The sequence below is a fragment of the Talpa occidentalis genome, unplaced genomic scaffold, assembly GCF_014898055.3.
Source record: "Talpa occidentalis isolate TD23 unplaced genomic scaffold, MPIMG_talOcc4v2.1 talOcc4.11, whole genome shotgun sequence".
In the NCBI taxonomy this organism is placed as follows: domain Eukaryota; kingdom Metazoa; phylum Chordata; class Mammalia; order Eulipotyphla; family Talpidae; genus Talpa; species Talpa occidentalis.
This window is the reverse complement of record NW_023601104.1, coordinates 48,228,486-48,250,448: the sequence shown is the minus strand read 5'-3', so window position 1 is coordinate 48,250,448 and position 21,963 is coordinate 48,228,486. Positions and strand designations below refer to the sequence as shown.

Genomic DNA, 21,963 nt, shown 5'->3' with positions numbered 1-21,963 from the left:
AAGAGGGTGTTGCACGAATCTAGCCATGAGATGATGGTGGCCTTAGATGAAGACAGGGCCTTGGAGATGAGAGGAAGTTATCGAGTTACAAGACAGTAAAATGGTAACACTGGGTAGACTTGTTGAATGTGGGGTTGAAGGGAAGGAGAAATCGATAGGGATGTACTCAATGAGCTAAATGGGTAGGCAGTACCCAGATTGAGGCAACAACATTCCTAACCCTTATCATTCCAAGAATCAGTTGCTGCCCCCCAACCCCACCCCATGGGGCCCTATCTTCAAGGGCTGGAAGCAAATGCCAATCCCCCAATAGCAGAAAAGATTCTCTCTGGGCTGCTGCCTGCTTGGGCCTCGCACTAGAGCTCTGTGTTTACACATTCAAGAGAATTGAATCTCACATAATAATATATGTGACAAAGGCCTCAACTATAAGCAACATTAATGAAGACAAATGAATCAGCCAAACGCTGTAGCTTGCACAGCAGCTCCCAGAGCCCTGCCTTGCAGAGAGATTGTTTTGTGGGTGTAGCTCATTTCTTGCAGCTATAGAGATATTCAAGAACCCTCCCACCGCGGGGCACTGCAAGTTACTGCCTGGACAGCCTAAGCTCAGGGGTAGGCAGTTACAGAGAACTTTAAGGGAATTCTAAGGAGATCTAAGAGCATGTTTAGACATTTTTATTAAGGCTACCTTAGTGGATATACATTAATAGAGATTAGCTGAATATAATGGTCTGTGTTAAATAAATAAGCTCTCTGCATCCTAGTGATGGCTCATTGGGAAAGTAGCTATTAAAATTATAATTTTGGCCAAGTAGTAACCACATATGCCAGAAGACACCTTCCTGAGGGCCCTGAATCCACCCTGTGTTCATGATGGGGTTTGGCTCTTGACTGAATTACCTTCTCCCCATCAAGGAGAAGGATATATCTGCTCATCCATTTCTCTTTGTGACAAGAACAGGAAACATTCAATTTTGGGACTTTTACTCCAACCTCTGCTGAAAAGACTACAGGATACAGAAAAAGGGAAGGCATTTCTAAATCAAGCAGAAGAGACCTGGGCTGATGAGTGGCCATGGCTCTGTCTTGACCCTGGAAGACAGGTGACAAGTGGGCCTTACCCAGACAGACTAGGGTTTCATGCCTAGGACCAGCTCAGACAACCTCTAGAGGCAGAAAGACAGTAGCTAAATGTACCTTTGGTGAGAGGACATAAAAAACAGCCCCATTCACAGATAGAACTGTTTGTTGTGAAAGATTCCAGGCCTTGCAGCAGGGGAGTCCTGCCACATCCTTTCTGCATTTGTTCCTTGTCATTCAAGAGACTGAAGGGAAGATGACCTCTTTTTCCCAATAGACGTCTCTGACACAAGATTTTTTTAAAATGCCCCTTATCAGAGTCTAAATGATATATTCTCAGAATTTTCCAACACAATTAAATAATCCAATCTTATTAAATCAGTATGAAGGAGTTTGAAACTAATTAATCAGTGAAGAAATCAGATCAGCCAATGACAGTGAGACAATGGAATGAAAACTTGGCAAATCAGTAAGAGACCTGAATTCAGACTGTGAAATAACACTGGGCCACATGCCCTGCAAAAGAAATTCCAATTGCTCAGTAAAAGAAGTTAGTTGGGTGACAAATCCACTGTCACCAGCTATCTTCTTCAGGGAATATCCTCTTAACGGCACTCAGATTGATTTTCCATTCCTGGAAGGAAGAGAAGGAAGTAGAAGTGATCAGAAAACATAAATATCTTTTAATAAAGCCAAGCAGGCTGTTGGAAGATTATAAGTGTATGGGAGAAATAAACAATAAAAACAATGCACTTGGGAAAACGGATTTCCAGTATCAACAGAGTGACTATGAGGCAATAAAATGGGAATGGGAAACAGTGCAGAGTCTTACCACATTGCTTAGCTCAGCAGCCACACCCTCAGGGTGGAGGCAGGGGAACTCACATGTGGCCTCAGGGCTCATCTTCTAAACCAGGGCTGGGCCAGATGAACCCTAATGTCCTTTCTGGCCTAAAGATCTATTGTTCATTATTATACCGGCCACTCTGAGAAGGGGCCAGGTCAGCATAAACTGAGAGCTGGAGGTAACTAAGTCATGGGGTACAGGCCAGAGGTGTGAGGGGTGAAAGGATTCACCAGAGACAGAACAGACTGACTGAAATACACCGCTGAGGGGAGCAGCGAGCGAGACAAGAGAGGTCTGCTGCGCCATGTGGGCAGCTCCCTGGTCAGCCCTGGATGAAACTCATGCTACAGAGGCTGCAGATAGCTTCACAGTGCTGTGTTTAACCCCTTGCTGTGCTTAACCTCCCCTTGTACCACCAGGGAGAACCAAACCTCACCCACGCTTATGATTTCTTTATGAGAATCTTCTCCGAACCCATTTAAATTGCACATTATTTTATAATTGCATAACATCGTGCTGGTCATGAGAAGGCTCCAAATGTACACACCCTTCATGTGCCTTGGAGTGATGAAAAGTGCTCAGCCTTTGGAGCCAGAAAGAACTAGGTTCAAATCTCCACTGCCCTACTAGTTGGTTGTTGAATTAGACTACTCAATTCTATACAACAATTAGGCAGCCATTAAAAAGGTAGTTCTATAGGACTTCACATAGGAAAATGTCCACAGTATATTATTTATAAAAGTACACAGCAGACAATAGTCAGAGAGTGGAAGCAACCTAAGAATCTACCAGTGGACAAACGGGTAAACAAAACTTGTCTTATACATATAATGGGATAATTTTAAAAAGGAAGGAAATGAAGATATAACCTGTAACACTGATGAACCTTGAAGTATTATGTTAAATGAAATAAATTAGTCACAAAAGACAAATACCACTGATATGAGTCACCTAGAGTAATCAAATTAATAAAAAAAAAAAAAACTAGAGTGATGGTGTCCAGAGGCTAGAGCAAGGAAAGAACAGGGAGTTAGTGTTTAATGGGTGCAGTGTTTCAGTTTGGGAAGGTGAAAAGGATTCTAGGGATAGATGGTGGTGATGGATACACGGTAATGTGAATGTACTTAATGCCACTGAAAAATAGCTAAAATTGTAAATTTTATGTTTTGCATATTTTCTACAATAAAAAATAAATGGCAGAACAATAAATATGGCATGATTGAATTTTAGTTCTTTTAATCTATGTATTTTGCCTACATAGAGAGGAAACTCTGGAAGGAAACACACTATGCTGGTAGCAGGGATTACTTTGGGGGTAGCTGGATTGGGAAGTGACAATTATGGATGACATGATTTACATGTTCAATGTGTCTCAAGGCATGAAGGTTTGTGATCAGTTCTGACAGGGTAAGGTCAATAAATTCTGGTTCTTAAAACCCATGTCAAAAGGAAAAAGATAATCATCATCACTCTTGTCATCTCATCCTGAGACAGTGTCTATGACTATTTTTTACCAAATACAGTTTAAACTCCTTAGCCCGGTATTTAAAGCCTGTACAATTGGGCTGCAATGTAGAAGTCAGGGTAACAACCACTCACTATTTCCTAAACAAAGATCTTCACCTCTGTGGCTTTGATCAAGTCATTCTCTCTTTAACGTGTCCCTTCCCCATCAATCTCTACCTGCAGATACCTGTCTATTCTTCAAGGACATGGTCTCTGAATTCTTGGGTGGAAGTGATTTCTTCTTCTTCTCTCAAGACAATCAGCACATCTCGCCTTTGGCTTGAATGAGTATACATGTCCCCTCACACAGACTCTATTCCTGGAGAGAAAGGAGAGAAAGGACGAGGCCTGACACAGCTTGGTAATTCCCACGGCACTTACTGCTGTGTAAGAACATAATAGCATCTGTGGTGATGGTGGTGACAGCTTCACAAAGAGCCACTTGCACAACCCTGTGTATTCCTCCCTCCCTCCAGCCCCTCCATAAATTCTACATCACGGGAACCTCATTCACTTCACTGAGTTCCCACCACTACCATTTGCAGAGCCTGCATGCCAGGCACTGAGCTTACAAGTGAGATAAATAAATATGTATTACTTCACTTTATCCTCACATGCTCTCTCTGACATAGGTGTTACCACAACTTTGCAAGTGAAGAATCCCTGGCTTAGAAAGTAAATGACATACCTAAGATCGTACCGCAGAAGTAGGGATTTGGACTTAGGGATTCCAAAGCATGTGATCCCAATAACTAAAATTGACTGCCTTGCCAATATACTTTTGCACACAGTAGGCATTCAATACTTGCATGTTTGAAGACCTTACTTGGAGAGAGGGCAGCTTGCCATCAGGACAGCACAATGACTCTTGACCTGGTGCTGTCAAGAACCACAGCGCCTCAGCACCCTTGGCCAGCATAAGCACTAGTAATACCAGTTCTTTCCTGCTTGAAGAATTTGAAAGAAAACTCCATCCTCATTTTACTGTTCAGTTCAACCATAGCTTTCCCTTCATTCTCTTCCTCAATCTAAGTCAGAGACCCTTTCCTTCCCAACAAAGGCCTCATTCTCTCCCACCAGCACTCAGGAGCTCTGCTCATGTCAGTAGAAGGTTAAGTCAGAAAGTGGGGAGGGGTGGCTGTGAAACCCACTCAGATCCCAACCTCAGACAGACATGAGGAAACAAACCCCACAGACCTGACTCGGCCCGCTCGACCTTTTGTGCTCTGATGGTGAAGAACACAAGGAAGATTCTCAGACACTGAGAACAGATGCCAGGGGCTCTAGGAGGGTTGGGGAGGAGGGGTTGGCTGTATCTGAAAGAAGCAGGAACCTCTGTGCATCCATCACCCTTCTTCAGGGGCAGAGAAGCTGTGCATCCGGACTTGAACTATACACATGCAGACGCTGAAATGTGGTCAGTCTGAACTGAGATGTGCCTTAAGTGTAAAATGCACATTATGAAATGTAAATGTCATAAACGATTTTTCAAGTTAATGATATTAAAATATTACGATTTTTGGATAATTCCATTAAAATATACACCATTAAAATTAATCTGCTTCTAGACTTTATTCAGCAATAAAATACAAATTTACACATGTGACTCACGTTTAAGGCTTGCATTATTTTTCACCAGACAGAGCTGATCTAGACCCTCGGATTCGCTGTTTGGAGCCCATGCCTTACTCAACCACCCAGGGTTCCAGCTGCCCCCACCGACGCAACTCCATTTGGGTTTTCTGGACAGCAGCAGCCTACATTGCGACTCACACTCTATAACTTAGGGCTGTCTTGCGTCTGAAGCCAACTATAGCGTTTGAGAATAAGAAATAGCGGGTTCTTAGTGCTTTCACTCACATTCCTCTCCCCAGCCCTGGCTTTATTTCTTTTAGGACAAGTTCTCAAAATGTGCACCAAGAAGACCCAGCAGCACTGCATCCCCTGGGAACTTAGAAATGCAAACTGTCAGAGACTGTCCAGAAACTCTAGCTCTCGGAGGGAAATCGGCAATCTGATTTTTTAACGAGCCCTCATATCATTCTGTTGATGTTGATATTTTCAAACCCTGGTCTTGGGGCACTGTTTAAAACATTGCTACATATTAAAATCATCTGGAAGCTTTTAAACTCCCAAGGCTGAGCTCATATCCCAAGTTGAGTAAATTGGATTCTCTGGGGGGTGGGACCCAGGCATCAGGTTTTTGAAAACTCCCTAGTTGATTCCAATCTGCAGCTACCGCTCAGCCCCACTGTCTAAGGCTCGGGAACATGAGCCAGTAATTTTCCCCTAAACTAAACGGGCTGCAGCTCTGGCAGTGAGGAGCCAGACTGGAGAGAAAACAGTACTGTGATTGAAGGGAGAAGGGATGAACTGTGCATGCCTAAACCTAGAAAGCCTCTTTCATTATGTCAATCACTGTAATGAAACAGGAAGTTGCACCTTAGATTTTCTGAAGTCAAAATGACAACACAGAAAAGAAGCAGTGTTTTCCCACAGTGCACCAAGGGGAGAGTGGCCACTGGGGCCACTCAAAGTAAAGGGATGCCTGGGATGCTTCCACTCTCTGGGGCTCCCAGTATGTTAACACAAAGAAATAGGGGTTAAAGATAGTGTCATATTTTAGACATTTGCATGTAATAAATTAAGGTGTGTGACATGTATAAAATTTAAAGCATACACACAGAGGCAATGTAATTATCCTATTCACAATAGGAACAAGATTTATTTTTAAAATTCATGGGCATGGTACCAATATCTGATCGTTTACATCTGATGGTTCATTCTTACTTTCAGTACTATCAGCATATCTTTGGAGATAAAATTTCAATCCAGGGCCTCCCCCCGTGGCACAGCAGTTGAGCGCTGGGTTGCGAAGCTGCCCGCAGCCTCTGCAGCGCTGGTTCGATCCCCGGCTGCTCCCCGGCCACTGGAGGAGGGTCCCACATGGCGCGCAGACCCCTCCCGCCGCCCCCTGCTCCCCTCAGCAGTGTACTTCGGTCCTTCTGCCTGCTCTGCTCCCCGCTCTGGCTCTGGTGAATTCTCTCACCCTCCCGCGCTTCTGACTGTACCCAGTGTTTATATAAATAAATAAATAAAATAAAAAAAAAATTTCAATCCAAATTTGAAGCCTTTGGTGAGTGTGAGATGCTGGATCAAAAACCCGCCTTTGCCATGGCGCTGGGGTAGACTAAGAGGTCCAAAGTGTGGTCCAGGGCCACTGTGCATGGTAAGGCCTTGGGTAATAGCCATTATCAGGGAGCCTCGCAACAGCCTGCTGGGCAGGACTGGGCACACAGGAGGAAATGTGGGGCTCAGCTGGTGTGTCCAATTAGTGTCAGGCCTCCCCCCTAAACACAAACACACAATCAGTGCCCGTGTCTGCTGTTCCCTACCCTCCTGGCCTCTGTTGCCCCTGTCCACTGGCGCAAGTTCGACTTTAATCCATGCAAAACAACACCACTTGGCTACCAGCAAAAAGAAAGGGGAGCAATGACAGTCACAAGACACTCCCCTTTTACCTTTTTAGAGGTAATTCCTCTAGTTTAATACATCATTGTCGGGGGAAGGGGGAATTAGGGAAACATGTCCCCTGTGCAGCATCTGCAGTATTGTGTGTTTATAAAATAGTCTTGTGTTCCAGAGGCTAGACTGGGCTCAGGGCTCCAAGTGACATACGTTTTAGGAAGCAGAGAAAGTCACCACAGATTGAACAACAGTTATTGTCTCAGCAGCAGGCACTTCAGTGAGGAGCTGCAATTGGTCCCAGCAATAAATGCTTTTTCCTTTGGAAGGTAAACTTAGAGATATACTGACTAAAGGGACCACCAGCTGCAAGTTTCAGAGGTCTCAGAGGTCTTCTAGGAGGTCTTTGCTTGCAAGGTCTGTGGCATCCAAGTAGAATAAGCAGTCTGGGCATCACAGGGCAGAGGGGTGGGGTGAAACATGCAGCAGGGAGGAAACAGCAGCCCCTGTTCTTGACTCTGTCTGAATCAATGGTTACCACAGTCTTCCCATTTCCTGGAAATATACCCCCAGGCCTCATGCTGCCTTTTCCCAAGAGGACCTAGACTTCCAGGGACTAAGGGCCACACCCAGGCAGATGTGGGTAAGGGTTGGGGTTTATTTTTTATTTTTATTTTTTTAAAGATTTATTTATTTATTTATACAAGCACTGGGTACAGTCAGAAGCGCGGGAGGGTGAGAGAATTCACCAGAGCCAGAGCGAGGAGCAGAGCAGGCAGAAGGACCAAAGTACACTGCTGAGAGGAACAGAGGGCAGCAGGAGAGGTCTGCGCGCCATGCGGGACCCTCGCCTGGCAGCCGGGGATTGAACCTGCGCTGCAGAGGCCGCGGGCAGCTTTGCAACCCAGCGCTCAACCGCTGCGCCACCAGGGAGGCCCAGGGCTGGGGTTTAAAGTCCAGTTCTTATGTTTCATAGGCAGAGGGATCATCTCTGTACAGACGTGGAGTCCTCAGTCTGGGCAAGGTCTGATTCCTCATCATCTCATTACCCTCCCTCTGGATCAGTAGGTCCCTAAGGAAAATATAAGTCTATGGAAAATATGAGGAGCAGGCTAAAATGGGTTGCCCAGAGCCTCATAGCACCAGGACGGTAAACATTTGCAGGGAAGCCAACCGTCTGGAGCCTTCAATCTTCCACATCTCTACAGCCAAGATTTAAACCTGGGTATTCTGGGCTCTCTCTGTCCATTTTACTCAGGCTTTAAATTACCCATACCTGGGTATGGGTTATTTTGCCCAGAACTTTTCTCGGAAATCTAGATGGCAATGCAAGATGTACATTCTCAAAAATCAGATTTCTAATGCCTAAATACAGGGCAGTGTAGACTTAATTGCACCCCATTTCTGTCAGCAGGCTGGGTGAATACACAACGTTCACATGGCTTCTGCAAGGCTCTGGAAGAGAGCAACCATCCAGTAAATCGAAACGACCTAGCCAGAGTTCAGCTTGTCCTGACCCCGTAGGGAGACTAAGGAGGAAGTAGAAGGTCTGAGATGGCCTGTGTAATCTGTTCCAGGGTCATCTAATTGTTCCCTCATTGGTTCTGTAACCACTGGTTCCAAAATCCACCCCTCAATTTTGTAAAATGAAAAACCATTTTGGAAAGACAACCCAAGCCATATCCCAGAGAGACTTGCCACAGACATTGTAATAATAGTAGCAATAACAATGACAGTTAAAACGCACCATGTACTTTGTGCCAGGCACAGTTCTAATGCTTTACACAAATTTACTCAGAATATGATCTCTGGGGCAAGGTGAGGACTACCCTCACTCCAAGGTGGCCTTAGGCAGCTCCCTGCAGGCCATTCCTTTCCCCTCTGCTAGTCCTCAGACACAGACCATCTTGACACTTCAACAGCAACATGCTAGTTCAAGTCAGCCAGCTGAGAACCTAGGCCTGCTTCTTATCACAAAGAAAGAGTAGCAATCCCCTGACAGCTGCATTAAATGAGCATTAAATGCCTAGCCTTTAGGGGAGACACTGGAGGAGAGAGTGTGCCCATCCCCAAGAGGCAAGCACTGTTTGTGCTTTGCTTGCTCCTCTGGGAGCCATGGCTGAGGGCATAGCCGTGGTGGTGGTAACAGGGGTGTCTAATTGTGTGAAAATATGATGTATAGAAATACTAAATTAAAATAACTCAGAAAATTATTATTGTCTTTATAAAGCAACCTGCTCTGACAAACCTTTAAATATACCTGTGCATTTAAAATATGATTTTAATATTACTTACCTAAACCTCTTCAAGAACACATGCATCAAATGGCACACCCCTAATAAGAGCTCCTAAAACATTCCTATGTTTGCACAAATCTTATTTTTCTAGAGCAGTATGTCCTGTAAAGGGGGAGTCAGTAGAGGAAGAAATAGTAAAAACAGGGTGCCCAAGAGCTTCAGCAGCTCTAACACATCAACATGGAGTGTGTCCTCACAACACACCTAAGGAGGAGATACTATCATACCAATTTGCAGATGAGGAAACAGTTAAGGAGGTCAAGTTGTTTCCTCTTTACTACATAGTCATTAATGGCCAAGCTTGGTGGGAGCCCAGGCTTGCCCGACTCCAATGACTGGAACTACAGGTGACACACAAGATAGTGTCTGGATATTCTCTAAAATGATGCACTTTGGCTCCCTAAATATAGATGTGATGGTAGAATCCTGTCATTTCCTTTTTTTTTTTTTTAAAGATTTATTTATTTATACAAGAACCAGGAGTACGGCCAGGTGCGTGGGAGGGTGAGAGGATCCACCAGAGAGAGAGCAGGGAGCAGAACAGGCAGACTGACAAAATACACTGCTGAGGGGAGCAGCAGGCGAGACAGGAGAGGTCTGCCGCGCCATTTGGGACCCTTACTGGCCAGCCGGGATCCAACCAGCGCTGCAAAGGCTGTGGACAGCTTCACAGCGTGGTGCTCAACCACCTGTGCCACCAGGGGAGGCCCTCATTTCCTTTCTTTTTCATATTCCTGGTCTTCTCGACCTAGTAAGAATGAAATTAAGATGTGTCCCAAGTGGAGTCGGTCTTCAGCTACAGAGAGCCCCTCAGAGACTAGATATAGCCCAGATCATGAGTCCATGAATAGACGTCATTTCCAGAACTGTTCTTCAACAAGCACAGCATAACAAGACAGGCCCAAATATCTGTCTTGGTCCAAAAGGGCTGTCGCCCAAAGCTGCTACGTCTGACTAACAGGTGCCTTGGCTGTGCAATCAGTCACACCACTGGCTGTCACGATGAGTTGAGAAGAACACAACAAGAGGTTCCACAAAGCTTCCTGAAATTCAGATGAGATGATTTCTGAGTGGATTCAGCATCCTGATGAGCCAACACCAATTCCAGACCTGGCATGTCTAACAAATACAGCACTCAAGCCCAAGACACTCAAATTATTACCTCATGTTAAAAAGGACCTGAAGCTGCAAGCAATTAACACCACATCTGCAAGACTAGGGAATGACAACCAAGAGAACAGGGATTTAAAATGACCGTTTTGGCGCATATGGAAAATTGATATGTTGCATAAAACCCTTTCAGATATGCTTTTAAACCATGTTACATTTTAAAAATTCAGGTTTTAAATGTTATTCTGGAATAGCAGTACGATTCCTATAACATCAAGAGATCTATAAGTAAACTAAAAAACTGTTGGAACCTTCAGTAAAAGAATTAATATAATAAATGTACTCGGGAACTAGTGCAAATTAATCAAATTGCATAAATTACACATTAATCAGTCATGGATTTTCAATACTCGTAGGGACCTTGGAAATCATCTGTTCCAAGAACAAAAATTATTGAAAATAAATGGTCAGGTGGAGAAAAAACTGGCTAGAGAAATACACAAAGAAACAGAGTCAGGAGGTAACCAGAACTGTGGCTTGAGAGCTCAAAGGGTTGCACTAAGAGCCTGGGTTCAAAGTTCAGGCCTGCTTCTTGATGGGAGTGGGAACCTGGCCAAGTCTGACCTACTGAAGTCACAGTTTATACCTCTGTACAAATAGGTAGGTGCAACATAAGAGTCTTCTTTTTTTTTTTTTTAAAGATTTATTTATTTATGCATATAAGAGGCACAAGGGGGTGAGAGGATTCACCAGAGACTGACTGAAATACACCGCTGAGGGGAGCAGTGGGTGAGGCAGGAAAGGTCTGCTGCGCCATGTGGGTTGATCCCTGGCCAGCAGGAGATTGAACTCGCACTGCAGAGGCTGCAGATAGCTTTACAGTGCTGTGCTTAACCCCCTGCACCACCAGGGAGGCCCAAGATTATTGAGTCTTAATGGAGACCATGCTCAGAAAAGGCTTTGTATGGTGCCTGGGCACCATGTGGTGCACAGGACATTCATGCTCACTAAATATTAGCTCTTCAGCAAACAGGACTCCACAAACAATCTAAATGAGGCAGACTGACACACTGTCCCTCACAATAGTCCTTCTTTATCTCTATAAAAGAAAAAATATGCAGTAACCTTAGCACTCAGATTTCTGACCATGAGTAGGACATGCTATTTTCTGGAATAAAAATTATCTTCATAGAAGGGTTTCACATCTTAGCTGAAAGAGAAGCCAGATCTAATACACAAGAGACCCCGTAAAGATGGTGAGGCTCCTCTCTTCTAAGGGTAAGTGTCCTGTGACAGTTCTTGATACAAAGTTGTCCCAAAGTTATAGAACTAACTTGGGACAAATTCCTGGCCAAGAAAAGTTTCAATATGACCTTCCATGATGTTCTGTTTCAGCCTAGAGAGGGAATAAGGGTTGCATTCACTATGACTGATTGAGAAAAGTTGAAGGTTAACAAATAAGATATAAAATTATACATCTTTACCTTTTAATATAAATTTAGTTTAGCCTTATACCACTTATTATTTACACCGAGGAAGGCAATATAGAATAGTGGGAGAACCGCAGTCTTTGGAATAGAATAATTCCTGAATCTGTTCATTGGTCCTGTGACATCTTGGACAAGAGCTTTAACCTCAACTCTCAGTTTTCTCACATGTAAAAATAAACGTGGATAGCCACACCTGCCTCATGGGTTACTACAAAGGGCTGGCATGGTGTCTGCCATATAGCTGCTACCTGATAAGCATTTGTTTCTTCTTCCCATTTTGGAGCTAATAAGTATCTCTACTTCTGAAGGGAAAAGAGGGCTACAATGCTTGACTCATTTTCCCACATGGAAAGGAATTCTAGCTACGTAGACCAAAACCAAGAAATAGACAACACTCTCTATTCAGTAACAAAACATCTGCATGGCTGACACTGTGAGATGATTAGTTTTGGATTATGATTTCTTAAACCTGAACCTACAGGGGCAGAGAAGACAGCTGGATTACAGAGCAGGAGCTAGGGGTCTTCACCCCATTGCTGCTACTTGCTAGTTTTTTCACCTTAGACAAGTCACTTAAAACTTAACTCATATCTCTGGTTCCAAATACTAAAGTGAAGGTTGGTTTGTTTGTTTTTAAGACCCGACATCATCCGAAGTCCCTTAGAGCATTAAAAATTCCATGTTTCTATAGTTTAGTTCATGCTATTTGTTAAAATATGTGACTACGTTCTACTCCCAAATCACAGGGGCCTTCCCTTTTTTCTCCACCTTGGTTCAAGTCACGATATTTTACCTAAGTTAGTACCTGTGCAAACAGAATCTATGTGACCAGGGTGCCAGCTGTCACTGTTGAAACCTTCTGCTCACTCTGGAGATCAACTAAAGCCGTGTGAGCTGGGAACAAATGTATCTGCCATGAAGTTAGGATTTTACTGTGAAAATAAGTTTTCTGATGAGTTTAAAGCATTAAAAATGCCTTGATGACTGTTTTACACCTAAATGACACCCCATGAATTAAAAGCACAACCTTCCATTCCTCTGCAGGTTTTCATTTCCATGGGTCATACAAATTTCACATATCTCCCAACTGACCCCCCTACCTTGGAAAAATTTTTGTCATAATTCAAATAAAATGAGCTCATATGTCAATCAGTGGCCCCTATAGTTGGATGAATGGGTGAGCGCTTCAATTTTTTGAATGTTAAGATTTCAAAAAACTAAGTAGTTGTTTTCTCATTGTAACCTTATATTTTCCACAACACTTAACATTGTTTTGTACCAAGCAGTCTGGGAGCTCTTTGAAGACAGAGAAAATATTTTGTTTTACCTAGCATAATAAACAGTGTAAATGCTTCACTGGGTAGTAGTGTAGACTGGGTGTGTAGACTGGGGGTAGACTGGGTGGCTTAAACACATAAATTAATTTTCTCACAATTTTGGAAATAGGAGTCTGAGATCAGGGTGTCAGCAGGGCTGGTTTCTTCTGCGACCTCTCCATTTGGCTTGTAGATGACCATCTTCTTCCTATGTCTTCACACGGCTTTCCTCTGTATGTCTCTGTCCAAATTTCCTCTGCTTATAAGGACAGCAGTTACACTGATGAGGATCTACCTCAATGACCTCATTTAACCTTAATTACATCTTTAAGACCTTATCACCACAATACAATCACATTCTGAGGTACTGGAAGTTAGGACTTCAACATACAAATTTGGGAGGAACACAATTCACCCCTCAATAAGTGAGTGAGGGATTGGTAGGATAGGCAGAGAGAGAGAAAGAGAGAGAAAAAGAGTCAAAAATATTGGTGCGTTGAATGAATTTACATAATCATTTGTGTAGAATGGATTTTGTTCTAATATTTTCCCAAAGGCTTTCATATTACATATTTTAATACAGCCTTGCAAGATGTTTTTAGGAATACTACTTACGAAATTCTACGAAGCTGGCAAAATACAGCCACACCCTGACTTATCAATGCCATTTCCCCTGTCGCATTCACATTTATAATGATTTCCTGTACACAAGAGAATATCAATATTTGCCTACAATAACTACAGCCTCTCCCACAAATAACCACAATTTAAAAACCTTCACATTAGGGAACCAGAAGGAACTAAGAGAATAGTTCTAGATTTATTACCTTATATTTCCTTGTTTGTTTTTAACTAAACCTGGCTGGGTTGTTACAATTGAACATCAACTGCTTTAACTTAGTTTCTAGTTGTCTTCATACTCTGATTCCATTAATGAACTACAGAAATTCTCCCACAGAATTGAAGGGAAATACCCATCTCAAGGAATCTCTCCTCTGATATAAATATTCTCAACTTGAGTATCTATTCTATCCCCGATGGCATAGAAATTCCTGTCTGCTCTCCACTATCTATACTCTTCTCCATCTGGCTATAGAATGAATTTGTCATATGAAAACCTAGCAAGGTTATGGTTATAGGTGCTTGTCTGGCAGGGCCAGAGAAGTGTACCTTGCCCTGCCCCCACGATGCCCTGAGTCATGTTACTGGTTAATGGTCTGCCTCAGAACTGCCCTAGTGCCAACCATCATCACAACAGGAAGCGCTGCCAGAGGACACACCCAGCCTTAATGAATGAACTGTTTGTGGAACAGCTAGTATGACACTAATTCACTAGTATTAGGGTACCATATGGGCACTCATTCATTCATTCATCACTCACTCATTCCCTACTAGAAAACTTATTCAGGAGATGAACACAGCATAAGCCCCCTTGCAGCAACTGTGGCCATTTTTAAGAGATTCCATTATGATTTATACCAATTCTATGCTTAAAGATAATAACACAGAGATAAATGAACAGGGTGAGTTCTATCTATATAGTACATGAATTAGATATTAAAATTTAAAGACAAGTTTATTGTAGTCCTTTGCTAATGACAATGATGAATTACTCTGGCTCTGATCCTTGGGCAAACTGGCTACTCTAAATTTAGAATTAACCCATGATATTCTGTCCCTCTGTTGCCTTCTCCTGAGATTTCCTGAGATGAAGTGGTATAAATGAGGATATCCATGGGTGTCTCCAGGCATAATGCCTTTGATTTTGACTATATACAAAATGAACCCTGCACTTCCAGGTTCTCCCCACCTGGAGTTCTTTCCTCATCTCCCACACCTTGAAGTTTGTACTGGGAATTAAGCAAATATATTCACGCACCATGAAACTTCTCATCAAAGGTTAAAATCAAGTGATTTCTGATCTCTTTGTCTGCCTCTCCTTTTAACTGGTTTGAGACAAGTTTTATTGTAAACTATTTCACATTGTTTTTGAGAGTAGGAGGCATGTAAATGAGAGTTGAAGAAAAACCTTCAAAACAATATAATATTTCCAGAGTGTGAAAAGTTCACTGAGGAGGAGGCAAGATGGAAGGCTGTTCTCCTTGAGCTCACCCAGCTGGGCACACCTGTCACTCCATCTTTAGGCTCTGTTCTTTGCAGGTGGAGGGATGGTAGAATCACCCAAAAGTCTTTTAGGAGCTCCATCCCTCTAGAAGCAGAGATCTAATTCACTCAACCCTTGCTTTGCTGACATTCTCCTATCACAGAAGATCAAGGAAGCAGTGAAGAGAGCTGCTTGCTCGGACTTACTTTTGGCCAATGAGGGAGCACTAGATAGATGGCAGAGTAGAGGTCACTGGCACTTGGAGAGAAATGGGACCTTGTCTTCACATGATTTATAAGAGTCAATGGAGGGAACACAAGCAGTATGTTCTTGAGACTGTGGAGAAGCAGAATACCACAGGTTCAGAGAAAAGAAGGCATGCCTTACTGGACTTAAACTCAGAGGACAGCATAATATGGAGGTTAATGTGTTCACTTAGGAATTTGAGTCAGACTCCTGGCTCTGCCCTTACAACTATGCAAATGTCATTTCCACATATGTAGGATTTTCACTGTAATCATGAATAATAAGACCTACTTTACATATTGACTGTGAGAATTAAGGGAAATAATGTATATGAAATCCCTACCTGATTTAAACACTTAATAAAGTTTGGCTATGATTGTTATTGTTACCATTACTTTGGCCCTCGCTGTGTAAGGTAGTAGGCTAGATACTTTTTGATCCCATGATCTGAAACTCTATTCATGTAGAACTTAGTTCTAGAAATATTGGGGGCTCCACTTAATATGATTCTGACTATCTACTTACAGCTAGTTTGGGGAAAGAGAAAGAGAGGAAGTTATCCAGAGAAATCACAATGCTTCCAGTGAGCTTGTATTTTACACTTACAAAGGAAGGAAGGGTCAAGAAAGAGAAGTGAAAGGCTAGGGCTTGGGATGAATGCATACACAGAACAACAATAACAGCCATCCGGGTATGCTCAGAACAAGAAAAAGAGTAAGAAAAGTCTTGGCCTGGGGCAGATGACACATAGTTAACTGAGAGATGATATAGTAAAATAGAATTACTCAGTTCCTAGTTTGTTTCCATTTTCTCTATCAAGATCTGCAAGTCAGGAAAGAGAGCAAGAATATGCCCAAGAGGAAATTAAAGTCTGAGATAGTGAGGAGATAGGAAGTGAGCACCTGCCTGCTGCATTTGAGTCTGCAGGCTCCAATGAATTCACTCTTAGGACCATTTGAACAAGCTCCCAAATACTCACTGCAACAGGGTCAGTGAAATTAAACAGCCCTAGGCCCTAAAATAACACAAATTCATGATCATACTCTCTGAAAAAAAAATGGCAGTATGAGAGTTTATGGGTAGAACTTCCAGAAACTTGCAAGGGGACAAATGTCTTAATTTTCATAACAGATATTTTTAGAAAAATTCTAGTACAGATTATATGCCAAAAGGTGACACAAGAAACTGTATGTTGTTCAGACCAATGCCATGTCTCTCATAGGGTTGCACAGATGGTAAGTGGTCCACAGAAATTGTAGAAGAGGAAATGGTAACAAACAAGGATTATACAATGTCTTTGTGAACCAGGTAGAAAAACACAGGTCCATGATAGTACAGTCTGGAGCATTCAGAGTGACTCAACTCTATCCCAGAGAGGACTGGCATTCATCTGTGGAGTGATTTTAATGGCACAAAGCTTGGTTTTCAGTGCTTTTCTAGAGAAATAGCCGTCTTGACTTGCAAGACAAAGGAAGTTTACTGACATCTGCTGGGAGAAAGACTAGGAAGCAGCTGGTGGGGTGGAGGTGGGGCTGAGCATACAGCTCTGAGAGCATAGAGTCTGTTTGGACCCGAGCTTTACCCTGACTAGGTGTATGATGTTAAAGAAGTCACTTACACTCTCTGACTCAACTTCCCCTTCTAGAAAATGGGGATAATAACTGTAACTACCTTTTGAAATGAAGTAGATTAAATTAGTATTTTTAAAAACCATTTAGAATCATACCTGACTATGGAAGTTCTCAGGATCTCTAACACCACCATCAGGCTGAAATGATAGGCTCTTACAAAATAAAAGCTACAATGATAAAATCCTATAAATTATAACACCCAACAAGGAAGATTACCTAGAAGTTAGCTATAGGGTATTGATAGTGCATACATATGGATGGAACATTATGGGCATCAAAAATATGTTACAGAAGAATAATTAAGACAACAAAGTAAATGAGTGTGGGTTAAGGAACAGAAGTAATGGAGGTAAAGGTAGTCTTTGGGGAAGGTGGAGTATGAGAGAAGGTAGCTGATCAGGGACTGAAATAAGGGGCTGAGACATTTAGTGTAGGGAAGGGTAAAGGCTTCAAAACAATAAAGCACTTAGATTGGAAGGAAGCAAGGAGGCTGGAGAATTGTGTGCAAGGGGAGAGGAGAAGGTAATAAGGGTGGAGCAACCTTGTCATGCACATTTCTGCATGCCAGGACAAACACTGGAGTTTATTTTTTGTGATATGGGAAGTTATTGGAAGGTTTTGAATAGGGTAGAGTTATAATTTTAAAGGTACACACTGGCTACTTGCTGGAGAATAGACTAGAGGGGATAAGCATGAAAACAGGAAAATCAATTTTGGAGAATACTAGTTTTAATATTTTTGCAGTATTTTAAGATAGAGATGATGTTGGCTTAGGCTGGGGGAGAATGTGAAAAGTGACACACTCAGAACATATTTTAAATAGTATAATCCTAATTTTATCCTAATTTTATTTTATTTTATTCTGAGATAAGCATAATTTCTGTTTATAGAACCACAGTTCTATGAAAATGAGTTAGGGGAGCTGCATTGCATTACTGTGGGCTCAGAAGCCAGACAGACTAGGTTCAGATCCTAGCAACTATGTGAACTGGGCATATACTAGAAATACATATGTGCAGTGCAGGTATTAATAGAGCTTTGCTCTGAATAGTGCTATTCATGGTAACTTTAATTTCCTTCTTTATGATTTTCTGATTTTTTTCAGTTTCCACAGCAAACATATAGCATTTAAGATCTTAGAGAAAAAAAGAGGACATTTTTGAAAAAAAAATTATTTAAGGACAGGCCAAGAGCTATGCATCAATAACAACCTAAGGAAAGAGATATTGAGGATTTGACTGACAGCAATTTTTTTTTTTTTAAATATTAAATTTTATTTTTATATTCCCCCATACAATTGCAAACGCCCCATTCTGACCCCAATCCTTCCCTCCCGCCCCCCACCCCCCAAAAAGTGTCTCTGGTTCATAGTTTTTTGTTGATTTTGATTTTCACTTTCTTATATTCATTTTCCTGGTCCCTTATTTAAGTTTTCTAGATTCCTGCTATGAGTGAGACCATCCGGTATTTTTCTTTTTCTTTTTGGCTTATTTTCGCTGAGCATGCTTCTGACAGCAATTTTAATGTCTGTTGACAATGTAAATGACTAAAAAAGTAATGATTGCAGGCAATAGGACATAATTTAGGAACCTTCTAGTAGGGACTGGCCTCCCTATCGGAGGTGACTATCTCCTTTCTCTTTGCTTTAATCAAGCCCATCTAGCATATCACCTGTAGTTCTGGGTGGCCACAATTTAAAATACAGATGAGTGAGAGGAGAAGGGACTTCAAAGCACTCTGTAATAATAGGCGTAGTTACCACCCACTGAGCATCCACTCTGTGTCAGATACTTAAAAAATGTAAAGTGTTTAAGAATTGAAATGCTCATTTGAACAGAAGGGGAAAGGTGGCAAAAGAACATTTTTGAGCACTCATGGAGACCCTGCACTAATCACTTTTTCATACTTTATCATATCTAATACCCACATATTCTGAGATAAGCATAATTTCTGTTTATAGAACCACAGTTCTATGAAAATGAGTTAGGGGAGCTGCATTGCATCACTGTGGGCTCAGAAGCCAGACAGACTAGGTTCAGATCCTAGCAACTATGTGAACTGGGCATGCTACTAAGCCTCCCTTAGCCTCAGTTTCCGTGTCTATGAAAGAAAGGGAGCTAAGGCACTTATCTTACGGGGTTGCTTGAAGATTAAATTAGTTAACACATTAGAGCACTTGGCACAGAGCCTGGCATAGAGCAAAGCTCAATAAACATCAGCTATTGTTAAAAGCAAGCCCAAGATGACCCTGTAAGTGGAGGAGTGGGAGAAGAGAAGAATCCAAGGACCCCAAGCAGTTACTTCCAGTAGGTGAAGGTCCGTTACAGGGAAGAGGAGAGAGTACTGACTTCAAGAAGTAGAACCAGGTCCAGTGAACATAAGTATAGCAGGGTTTCTGGTAGGGTGCAACATGAAATTAGTTATGTAGATAATGTCATTTACTTTTCTGTCAAAGTAGGCAAGGATAGTCCTGGTTCTCGGTCTGAAGAGACATTACATGGTCACTCTGACTTATGATGCTGTGAGATGCCGGTGCCCACTGGCCTGGAGGGAGAACCTAGTAGAGCTACCTGTGACTTGACAAGGTCTGCCCTAACAGTAGCCCTTGTTACGGTGAGCACTTGGACAATTGCACAGGGTCAAGGAGCCTCCCAGTGGGAGAATTTAGAGTAGACTCCACTTCTGGGAGAAAAGCACACCAAAGACCCCAAGAGGAAACTCAGCATGAGAAAAGGAGCAGTGTGGACTGATGGTCATGGTTCACCAGCAGGGAGGCAGCATAACCTTGCAAGGGTGGGGCGAGGCTGTTTCCCAACACAGCCTATGACTGAGAATGCAAACCATTCAGGATGTGAGTGAGATGTGAGAACACTCTGGACACTATGAACCGAAAGAGCTGTAATCTTGGAGTCCAAGTACACAGGACCATGCAGAGGAGCTAGGGCAGTAAGAGAACCCTGGTAGTAGAGGGGAACTGGTGCTGAACTGTGCAGTCAGCTCCCACCATTAGCACACAAGGAGAGGCAGGCCACTGATTCTGCCCAGTTCTTTCTCTGCCTGCATTTGGAACCAGGATTGACCCTTTTGGAGTGAACTGAGAGACAGAATTTTGGACTTTCTACTGATATAGAAAGGAAGATGCTCTGGCAACTACTAGGGAGAAAACATATCTGTTATTTTACCCCCAAACTGGTGAGGTGGGTTAAATCAGTGGTATACATTTAATAATAATTGATGAAGCTTAATGTTAATAGCTTTCTAAAAATCAGAGTTAATAATAATATTGATGAGGATGATGATAGCAGGTAATACTCATTTGTTGTCTACTACATGCCAAACTCTTTACATGCGTTTTAGCTCACTAATTCTCATTAAACCCTATAAGATGATGACTATTTTTTAATCACCATTTTACAGGTAAGAAAATTGAGGTTGGGAGAGGTTAAACTACCTTGCTCAAGGTCATGCAGCAAACACTGGCAGAACAGGAATGATATGATAGGGCCACCCGACCACAGTGTCCTTTAAACTGCCACACCCATCTACAGCTCTGTAAAGACAGAGCGGGAGATGCCCTGGAGATGACAGGGCTAAAATAAATAAATGTTTGGACTAGAAATCTACAAAATCCTTTCCTATGTTACAGCCTGAGTTTTACACTGCCTTGCAACCTTCAGAATTGGTGTGCTTCATTTATCTTCTCAGAGTTGTGATCAAAATGAGTTGTTATAAGTGGAAAATAAGCATAGGCACTATTGCTAAGGAATATAAACTGTATATCAGGATGTACTCTAAGTCACTAGGTCAGAGTTCATGACTATGACCTTCAGAAGAGTAGTGTCTGTTCATTCAACAATATTTATGCCCTCTATGTGCATTGTTTTGCTTGGTAATTAGCATGAACTCAATGGATCTTACAGTCTTGTTGGGGATAGAAGACAAACAGTAAAATAATAGCTAAGTAAATTACATTAGAAGGTTTGCTCACAGTTGCAGGGAGACCTCTTTGGGAGGTGACATCCTAAGCAAAGACTTGAAGGAGTTGAGGGAGCTAGCCCTGTGGGTGGGAACAAGTGGCTGCCTAGAGGAGGAGCTGCAAAAAGGCCTGTGATTAGGTTAGGGTGAGGGAGAAGGTGAGGTCCAGACCAACAGGGGGGGTAATAGGTCCTCCAGGCTATTGTAAAGACTGGCATTTACACCAAGTGGGATGGCAAAATATTGCTGTGTTTAAAGCAGAGAAGTAACATGATCTGACTTACAGTGATTATATTAGAATTCACTGTATATAATATTATTTTTGACTTGAAAATTCTTTATCACAGAGAGGCTGCTCATAAGAAACGAACTTACACCTAATGAGTGTCAGCATGGTGTGCCAAGAACCCCATGGGCCTTGTGATTGTAGTGGAAGGAGAGGGAGTTGGACTGGAGTAAAAATAGTGTTTTGTCATTTAGTTCAAAGAGCTGTTGGGAGGAATAACTAATATAACAATGGCTGTAAAGGTCACTGCAAATATTAAGTGCTATCAAATGCTAAACTACTACTTAAAATAAAAAGCCTGTCATTATTCTCTGGCCCAGGAGTCAAGACCTCTGGCAGCCTGCACGCCTGGCCAGCCTGTTGACGCTTCGGTGCTTTGAAGGACTGTTCCTTCGGCTTGTTATCTGATGGTTGAATCTCCTTCCACAGTCTCGGTGGAAGGAACCAAGCTGTTTACCATGTGTACTCAGTAACAAACACAATTCTGAGGGTAGGGGTGACAAACATTTGCTATTTTTAAAAAATCATTATTCTTAAACTGTGCTTTCAAGCCTCCCTGAAAAGCATTGAGTACATAAATGAATGACATGGGGAGACATGTAAAGGC

At 42.3% G+C, this 21,963-nt stretch overlaps 1 protein-coding gene across 2 annotated transcripts in view; it reads right to left on the bottom strand.

The window, feature by feature from the left end:
• Positions 1 to 467: 467 nt before the first annotated feature.
• NUBPL (NUBP iron-sulfur cluster assembly factor, mitochondrial) overlaps positions 468 to 21,963 on the bottom strand; it is a 235,721-nt gene continuing 214,225 nt past the window's right edge. For both annotated transcript variants that reach the window (XR_008549746.1, XR_008549748.1), the window contains 2 exons: positions 3,624 to 3,755; positions 468 to 1,717 (listed from right to left, as the gene is read on the bottom strand). The gene's annotated coding sequence lies outside the window, so the exon portion shown is untranslated. The remainder of the gene's footprint in view (positions 1,718 to 3,623; positions 3,756 to 21,963) is intronic.